The following is a 9,769-nucleotide window of genomic DNA, read 5'->3' as shown; positions in this document are numbered from 1 at the left end:
TTAGTGACTAAGATATCAGATAGAGGGCCGCATCTTTGAACAGTATACACGAATTCTAAAATATGACAAGTGGCACAATCGTTAAGTGATCCAGACGGTTCATCATTTTTATCACATCACAGATAAAGTATATTTTAATTTAAGAAATCCAAGGGACAGAAAATAGTACCTACTCAGTTGAATATCAACGGTTGATTCCTTTATTTTTTACCTTCTAGATTAGGAGATAGGTATAAATATTAAGTGTACCTTATTGAGTATTTATTAAAATTAAAATCATAATATTAAAGATCCAGTACAATGAACGGTGTAGATTATCACAGATGAGTTCTTCATTTCAAAATTGAAATGAATGTGCATCATGCAAAGATGCGGACCCTGTTATCATACTGCATTTAAGATAAGACCATGCAGATAGAGACAGAAAGTGCTGCCACGTAGAAGAATTGAAAGAACGTTGGCTTAGCTGCGGCAACGCCGCGTCTGAATTCAGAGAGACGCGGCTTCCGTGGATTCCCGAAGGTCGGTGGATCCATGACTTTGTGGCCCACCTTAATTTATTTAACTTACATCCATGTCGTCCATCATTTTTAAAATATTATTTTAGAGCATAGTCCCAAAAAATATTACATATTTAAGTGGACCACACCGTAGGAAACAGTGGTAATTGACCATTAAAAGCTTCTTTTCGGCCACAAGAGTTTTGGATCTTTGGTCCCTTCAAGTATGTCTTTATGACCTTATAAACAGTTTGGATGGCAAATAAAATTTCCGGTGGCCTATAAGAAGTTTTTAATGGTGGGTTTTCAATCACTACTGTTTTCTGTGGTGTGGTCCACATCAGATTTGAATCTGCTTCATTTTTTAAAATTTCTACTAAAATGGGCTGTAAAAACGGATGGACAGCGTGGATGTAAGGTACATACATTAATGTGGGCCCCACAGGTATCCTCCCGAGGTGATCACGTAACCCGCGTCTAATTTATTAGAGAAGTTTCCGGAATCGTAGACTTTTTTCTTTGACGAACGGAGACTGCTCTCTTTTGTGCTGCTCGGTCCCTCAAAACCATACTCCGACGATTCTATGGATACGTGCAGGTGATGGGCCAGGACCCAGCCCTGATTCTCGTTGAAGCACGTGGTCTAGTATATGGCCAGGTTGGCTGGGGAGGGAGGGTTGAAGTCATCCTGGGCCACTAAAATATGCAAAATTAGGGAGCGGATTAGGTGAGACCCCGGATCCACCGAGGTGGGTGGGACCCTTGACTGTGGGGCTCATAATGATATATGTATCTTAAATCTACACTGTCCAACCATTTTGAAAGCTCATTTTATTGCATGATGTCAAAAATGAAACTGACTCAAATCTTAGATGGACCACACCACAAGAAATGGCCGTGATTGAATCCTTACCATTAAAAACTTCATAGATTCCACGGGAATATTTATTTGCCATCCAAACTGTTGATAAGGTCACAAATGCCTAGATATAAAGACCACACAAATATCATCATAATCCCAACTTTTTGTGGTCCACAAGAATTTTTAATGGTCAATCACCATTATTTCCTTGCTATGGTTCATCTGTGATTTGGAACTACTTCATTTTTTATCATGCCCTGAAATGAGATTTCAATAGGGATCGATGGCGTGTATATAGTCACATACATCACACTGGCCCCACAGTCAAGGGTCCCACCTACCCCAGTGGATCCGGGGTCTCATCTAATCCACTCCCAAATATTGGATCATTGAATGGGCACCATCTAAGAGATGGAACTGTTCCTCTTTTATGCACCTTGTGGTGCTCATGAAGTTATTTATTAGCTGTTTGGATGGTAGGTCTGTGAATAACTTAGATATTTCAATTATTAACAATTGAGTACACCAATATTGATAATTACGATTTCTTTGTTTGAATAACATCATAAGCAGGCATTATTTATGATTCTTACTAATTGCAACACCTGCGTTTGGTTGGCAAATAAAAGGTAAAAATTGCATTTTTCTTTTTTACTTCGATATTGTTCAAATTGAAAAATCAAATGTAGACTCATTTAGTTTAGTCAATTTCAAATTTCAGGGCTCATTTGATTGCTGCTCGAAAGTGAATTCATCTCATTTTAGTTAATGGTAATTATATTTTATAAATTTTTGTAAAGATATGTAATTGCTACTAAGTAAAATGTGATGCCTTTTTTTATATAAATTAAAATAATCCTAATAGCCAACAATTCACATTGTTTCTAACACAGAAGGTGCTCCTTTCATTAGACAGCATACTTTCTATGGGATAACATAAAAATTGTGAAATAATGATGACATGAAGACCATATCAATAAGCCACATTTAGGGTTATTGGATCTTACTTTAAATTTCAGCCCACATAAATAAAATGGTTGCAGACAGCACTTAAACAATGTCTCTTATTACCCATTGGGTTCACCTACATAGGGGACTATAATCTAATATAATTTTGGGCCAGAAAATGGCAAAAAGACTACCCAATTGAGCCCAAAAAATGAGTCAATATGCCTTGTTTTGCAATGCGAAACTCCCGGAATCATTGCACAAAATCAATGCTTTCATTTTTCATCCATTCAAATAACCATCACCGAAAGTATGAAAAGAATAACCTAGAATTATGAAAATATTATATATATATATATATATATATATATATATATATATATGTATAGTTATCTAATATCGTAACAATATACCATTGAGTTTTACAATCACGGTTGACTATCATTCAATATCCGATGATATTCTATTAGTTTAACTTGGCATTTTCGATTCGGATGCATACATTGGATCAATTATCTCTTCGTCAACCTACACCCTTACTACACACCTTGTCATATTACTGATCTCCCTTCTCAGCCTTGCTAACATAATCTCCATTTTTTCTATCGTATCATGTCTCATATTCAATGAGTGTCGTTTGGGTATTGAAAGATTGTACTTCCTACAAATAGATGTCCATTCTTTTGCCTTATATATCTAACGATGCCACTTAACCTTGCATATGCGCATACAATATGAGTCATCAGAGGTGAACGTTGGTTAGGTTGCCGATGGCCACGACAGTTCAATGGCATTTTTCTTAGTGAGTTCGAGAACTATGGATGAGTTGGGGTGTTGGTTCTGAACACACATTAGATATGATGCATGAGCAGAGAAAAAGCGGTATTCGGGGGACTACTATCGTGTATGATCTAACAAAATGAATGAACGGTCATTTACTATAAAATCTTATATGAGTTGTCATTTCCAACAACCACTTTATATGTACGGGTTATTTCGGATAGCTTAGCCCAACACTTTGATTAGTCATTATTTAATGTATGACTGGACAATATTTACATGCTCGAACTGTGATTACTCATGAGTTTATCAAAAAATTGGATTTGAAGCAAATTTATGTGCATTCAATGAATATCAACGATCCACAATGTGTATCAGCGACCCCGGGTGTGTATTAATAATCTACAATGAGTATCGACAATACAGAGTGTTTATCAGTAGTAATGTTTATTAGCGATCCACAGTGTGTATCGACGATCCTCATTGTGTATCGTTGATTCTCAGTATATCAACGATCCATGTTCTAGGGAAAAAAAGTGTGGTCATAGATATAAGTAAAAAAATAGAAAATTAGGTTTGTTCACATATAAGACAAAATACATCTTAAATTTATTAATTTTGCACCCACTCATATCCAGAGGACTAATCGGCTAAGACCGCATCAGCAATTGATAAATTCTACATTTAGGTAATTGTTTGGACCTCTTTATGTTCAAAACAAGCAAGTATTCTCACAATGAGGGTTTGTCCCCCTTGGTTATGAGATGTTCGACATCTTTTATTAATTTGGCCCTTAACAGTGCTACTTGTCGAGCTTCATGAAACTGAATTCTAACATCGTGAAGATGGCTTTCCAGTTCTCCAAGGCGGCATTCTCTTTTGATTTGACATTTCAATTTATCTTTAAGCATAGAGAGTTATAAGACAGATTGTTGAGCAATATGGTAAGCAATGCGGAAGGCATCTACGGTGATTTGGTCATCGTGAAGGTTTTCTTGCACTTGTCCAAATTGCTCTTCAAGAACTCAATGAAAAAGAAACCGTTTTATCATCCGAATGTAAAATTGTTGGGCCTCTCATAATAATGTAAATTTGTTGGGCTTCTCAGAAGAATGGCTCGAACTATTCATAAAACGATGGCCACTTCATGTGCAAAAGTGTTTGAATTTTCGAAGGAATGAAGTTATTCGATATGTGCATCGATCTCTCCATCTCTACCTACAAGACCAAAGATAGCAAATCTAATTGTAAGATAGAAATCACGAAAGCAATGGCACGACGAGCGACTTTGGAAGCCATAACAAGAGAGTACTTTTTGCAAGAAGATTACAAAATTAGAAGGACGAAATTAAGGAGGGTTATGGTTACAAAGCATATATAAGCGTGAAAGAAGACATTGGAAATCACTTCGCATTAAATCGAATGTTAGCTGCATGAAGGGGGCTTGGTTCTCCATGCTTGAATTTTCATTTCCCAAAGAGTAACACTAAAAAATGATCCCCATTAATTCATTACATGAAGGGTCATTAGTTCTCCACGCTTGATTTTTTCTTTCTCAAAGGTTGACACTGAAAATCGATTCCCATTAAATTATTACATAAAAGAGGCTTGGTTCTCCATGCTTGATTTTTTCTTTCTCAAAGGGTGACACTGAAAATCGATCCCCATTAATTCATTATATGGAGGAGCTTCGTTCTCCAATCTTAATTTTTTTTTCTTTCTTAAAGGGTGACACTGAAAATCAATCATCATTAATTCATGAATGGGCTCGATTTTCTATTGTTGATTTTTTTTCATTCTCAAAGAGTACATTAAATGCAAGTGCGTGCGCATCAGCGATATGTGGTGGATCACTGATAGTAACTGTGGATCGCTAATATCCACGATGTGTATCAGTAACCCACAGTTACAATCGGCGATCCGCAATGTATATCGATAATTCACAGTCTGAATCAGCAATCTGAGGCCCAAAATGTAAAGTGTGGTGACTACGTATACAAAAAGATGGTCATAAGAGTACAAAACAAAAGGCATCTTCACTTCCCACATTTCACCCTGATTCATAGTGCAGTCTGCTAAGTCCACAGCAGTCCACGATAATTGCTCAATCCACAAAACTGTTTCATGTTCTTCCTGTTCATAATAGGCAAGTAAACTCGCATATAGCTCTTATCCCCTATTTAAGAGATCTTTGGACCTTTCCACTGATTCAACCGAAAATAGTGTTACACGTCAGGCTTTTTAGAGTGCAAATATGACTTCATGAGGATGACTTTCCAATTCTGCAAGGCATCCACCTCTTTTCATTTGACGTATCTATCCACGTATGAGTGTAGCAAGCTGTTGGACAGTGTCACCCATTATGGTAATTCGTGAGGTAGGCATTTATGATGCCTTGGACGCAATTAATATATTCTCATAGTTCTCTAAGTTGTTCCTAAAAAACTTGATGAGCATCAAGTCGTTGTGACATCGTGATGTAAAATTTTTGGGCCTCTTAGAATTCTGAAAGAATGGCTTAAATCAGTCATAAAACGATCATTATTCCCACACATGAGTCTCTGTAGTCTTAAAGGAATTTAGTTCTTGACATGTGCATTAATATCTCTATCCCTTCCTGCAAGACTCAGATTAAATAAATTTATCTGAAAAATAAATATAATGAAAGTAATGGCACGACAAGCAGCATCGAAAGCCATGATAAAAGATATTATTTTCTGCAACAAGATTAGCAAGCTGAAAGGACGAGGTTAAAATGGATTGATGGTTAGAAATCATATAATGTAAGTTAATAATGGGTCATTTTGATAATGTCTGGAATCAGAGAAATTCCAATTGTTTTTTCTGTATTATTCTTCACCCCAAATTGGGTTTAAATAAAGAACTGATGTAGAGCAGGTCGTGGACACTTTCATGTCCAAGATGGACTAGAAAATGCCCGATCAGAGACAGAAGTCATTGAGACTGTAACACAGGCATATCTCGCAAACCGAAATGAGTTACTTGACGTACCATATATGATTTTGAGGTAGGAGGAGCTACTTTAGCCAACTAACCTGGCTATGTCGAGTTACCCATGCCGAATTTGCGAGATTCTATCATATCGACAGGTAAATTCTATGTTTAGTTTCGTTTTTACTATAAATAGTAAGTTTTAGTTTAATTATAACTCTTCATCCGTTAGGCTTTAGGAGTCGTGTCCAACATAAAAAGTGCTTAGAATAATTAGGGGAATAATGTGGTTAAGCCACATAGGACACTTACTATAAAAGTAAATTTACTATTTATAGTAAGTTACGAATTTTAGGGAGTTTTAGTTATAGTTTGCTTCTGATTTATCTCTCATTGCTTGTGTAACGCCCTGAATTTTAGGGGCAAAGTAGGAACTCGGCTCTCGAATTTTCGGGTGTTATGTGTGCCCTAATGGGCTTCAGATTTCAATTACATTTAGATGATCTCATAAGCAATGGAGAGTCTAGCAAGCCAAGAAGCATAAGTAAGTCATAAAACAGTATCAAGGGCCACTAAACATGTAAAATATTCAAAATACAGTTCCAAGAGAATCCAGAACATGGAACTAGTCCCACCCATACAAGTGTCCCAAAACAACTAGGGCCCTAACCCATACCCCCGATTGCCCATACACGGGCTAGAAGGAGCCACCGAAAGTCTGGTAATACGCTTACTCCTCCTCGTCGTCCATGCTGGCATCTTCCAGCGCATCTATCTATGTCATCCCTGCATCTATAATAGGTTCTATTTGATATTTTAAAACACCGTCCCAGAGTGAGAGTGAGTGATCAAGTCAGTGGTACCATTAACTATAAGTTATACAGATTATTATACACAAGAGTAAATTTAGTGAAAGGCATACATCCTCAGAACCCTAAATACTTTAGTTAATGCAAATGCATGATTCGATGATATGATGAATGCTTCTCACCACAACATTCCCTCGAGTGATAACATCTAACGATCACGAATGACCAACACTCCCTTAGTGCAACCACGACTGCCAAATCGCCAAAGTAACCAATGCAATATAATGTAAATGTTAGCCAAGTTGATTAATTATGTCCATTCGTCTAGCAGTTTGGAAAAACCAAGATACCACGACAGATCAATGCCCTAATCCGATCGCACGGCTCTAATGGCAATGGTCGTATGGCTCTCGCGACCTTTGGCCCGTGTGGGTTCGTCATTCCCATAATTTAATATCATATGAAGACGTTTAAGACATATAAAGTTTTGCTCTCAGTCACTATAGGGAGGCTCGTTACCCCAGCGTAGGCCAACAGCTTAGGCACAGTGTTCCATACCACCATGCCCGGCTCATGAGTTATAGTGCTCATTGGTCACTACAGGGAGGCTCGTTACCCCAGTGTAAGTTGACAGCTCTAGCAAAGTGTCTCATACCACCATCCTCGGCTCATGAGTCTTATGGGCCGCAACTAATGGTTGTCAGTAGGCGCAATGGGTAAAGGGTGCCTTAGGTTCCAGCAAGCGTGTACAAATATATTAACGTACAAGGATGGCCAACCAGTGGACCAATCTGTCCCCACAAGATGAACCACGGACCGTACAACCTGAGAGCAACGTCTCGCGTAGTCCAACTAAAGCCGACAGCTCGCGGTTTGGCTAGTCGGGCCAAACTCACTCGTGGGCTGACCCAACGGAAAGGTTGCCCAACAGAATTCCGGTTGGCTGGCCGATCCAAAAAGGACACAATGTGTAAATACAAGACCAACAAGTAGAAGCTGATCTACTTGTAGTTGTGAGGGGAATTAGGCAAGTGTAATTGTAGTCCACATTTGAAATCAGGGCACAAGGCATAGTTGTACCTAAATTAGGGAATTCCTAGTGGCACATGTATGTGGACCTAAGTTTCTAGGGATCGCAATGTGGGAATGGACACCGAAGCTAGCTATAAGGAGAATTTATCTTATGTGGTGGGGTAGGCGTAGTAATTTCCCCCTTTTTCGGGTCTACGAGAGGCATGTGCACTGGTCCATAGTGTACATTTAGCAAATTTCAGGGACAATTCCAGCTAGAGGTTCAACATATTTAAGCAATTCAACAGTACGGACAGCAATACACATTAATTGCATGCGACAGAATCTAGCTTATGAAATCAGCAACATTGATGATAATACGCATGCAATTCCATAAATTAACAGACAATTCAGTAATTCACATATTAGGAAACTTAGGATTTGAATCCCTTTCCCAATTTAGGGAAAGTCTAGGCATGAGTTCTAAATCAGCAAATTCAAACCAAAACTACAACATGCAAACATATTTCCATACAAAATCACTAAAATCCACACTAGGCATGATAACAGGCCACCTAGAGGTAATGGTCCGCACCTGCTGTCAACCGAAAGCTCCTGCGGTCACTCTAACCATGTCGTGTCCGCAAGTTTGACGTGTCGGGGCCCTGCGCCACATGAATTGTATGTCAGGACGCATGCATGTAGCCCTAGCTCAGAAAAACGGAGGAGAGTTCGAATTATTACCTTAGATCGAACACATCTTGTCTCTACGGCGATAGGGCTGAGGTTTCCGGCAAATGACGGAAGTGGGAGTGCGAAAATTTCAATTCCCTAGCGTTTTAAGCACTCACACTCTCCCTCTCTCTCTCTCTTTCTCTCTCTTTCTCTTTTTCTCTCTCTCTTCTCTCCCCTCTCTGTAACACCCCGAGTTTTCAGGGGCCATGTAGGAACTTAACACCCTAATGGGCTTCAAATTTTAATTACATTTGGATGATCTCATAAACAATGGAGAGTTTAACAAGGCATGAAGCATAAGTGAGTCATAAACCAGTATCAAGTGTTATTAAATATAAAATATCCAAACCACAAATCCCAAGTCATCTAAGTAGGGAACCAGTCTCACCCATACATGTCCCAAAGTTACTAGAGCCTTGGCCCATACCCCGCGGTAGCCCGAACTCAAACTAAAAGGATCAGCCAAAAGTCTGGAAGTAGGAAAGCTCCTCAACCTCATCCGTGCTCACCTCGCTCAGCTCGTCGTGCTCTGCCTCACCTGCATCTAGTAAAGGGTCGGGTTGGTATTTTAAAACACCGTCCCAGAGTGGGAGTGAGTAGTTAACTCAGTGGTTACTATTAGCATTAAGTTACAATAAGCATCAATTATATGATGAATTTAATGAAAGATATACATTCGTAAGTCCCTACATAGTCTTCTTAATGCATATGCATGTATTATGATATGATTTATGACCTCGCAACAACACTCCCTCGAGCGACTTCGTCTAACGATCGCGCATGACCAACACTCCCTCATTGCGACCTCAACTGTCGAGTCGTCAAATCCTAACTAATGCGATGCATGGATAATGTTAGCTGAGTATGTAGTTAATTTTGTTCATCCAGTAGATTGAAAAAACTGGTACACCCCACGTATCATTGCCCTCAACTAGTTGCGAGACCAAGACCCCTCAACGTGCGAGGTCAGGACCCCGCGATCCTTGATCCTATCGGGTTCCTCATCCTTGATTTCAAGCACATGGGGAGTTCTGAGAAGAGGAATCACTCGCGGTCACTACGGGGAGGCTCGTCAACCCAGCGTAGGCCGATAGCTTGAACACAGTGTCCCATTCTACCATGCCCAGCTCTCGAGTCAGTGGATCGGTTTCAAATGGTTATCAATAGGCTTC

Source organism: Magnolia sinica, chromosome 5, assembly GCF_029962835.1.
Source record: "Magnolia sinica isolate HGM2019 chromosome 5, MsV1, whole genome shotgun sequence".
NCBI classification, from domain to species: Eukaryota; Viridiplantae; Streptophyta; class Magnoliopsida; order Magnoliales; family Magnoliaceae; genus Magnolia; species Magnolia sinica.
The sequence above is the reverse complement of the archived record's forward strand: the minus strand, read 5'-3'. Positions refer to the sequence as shown.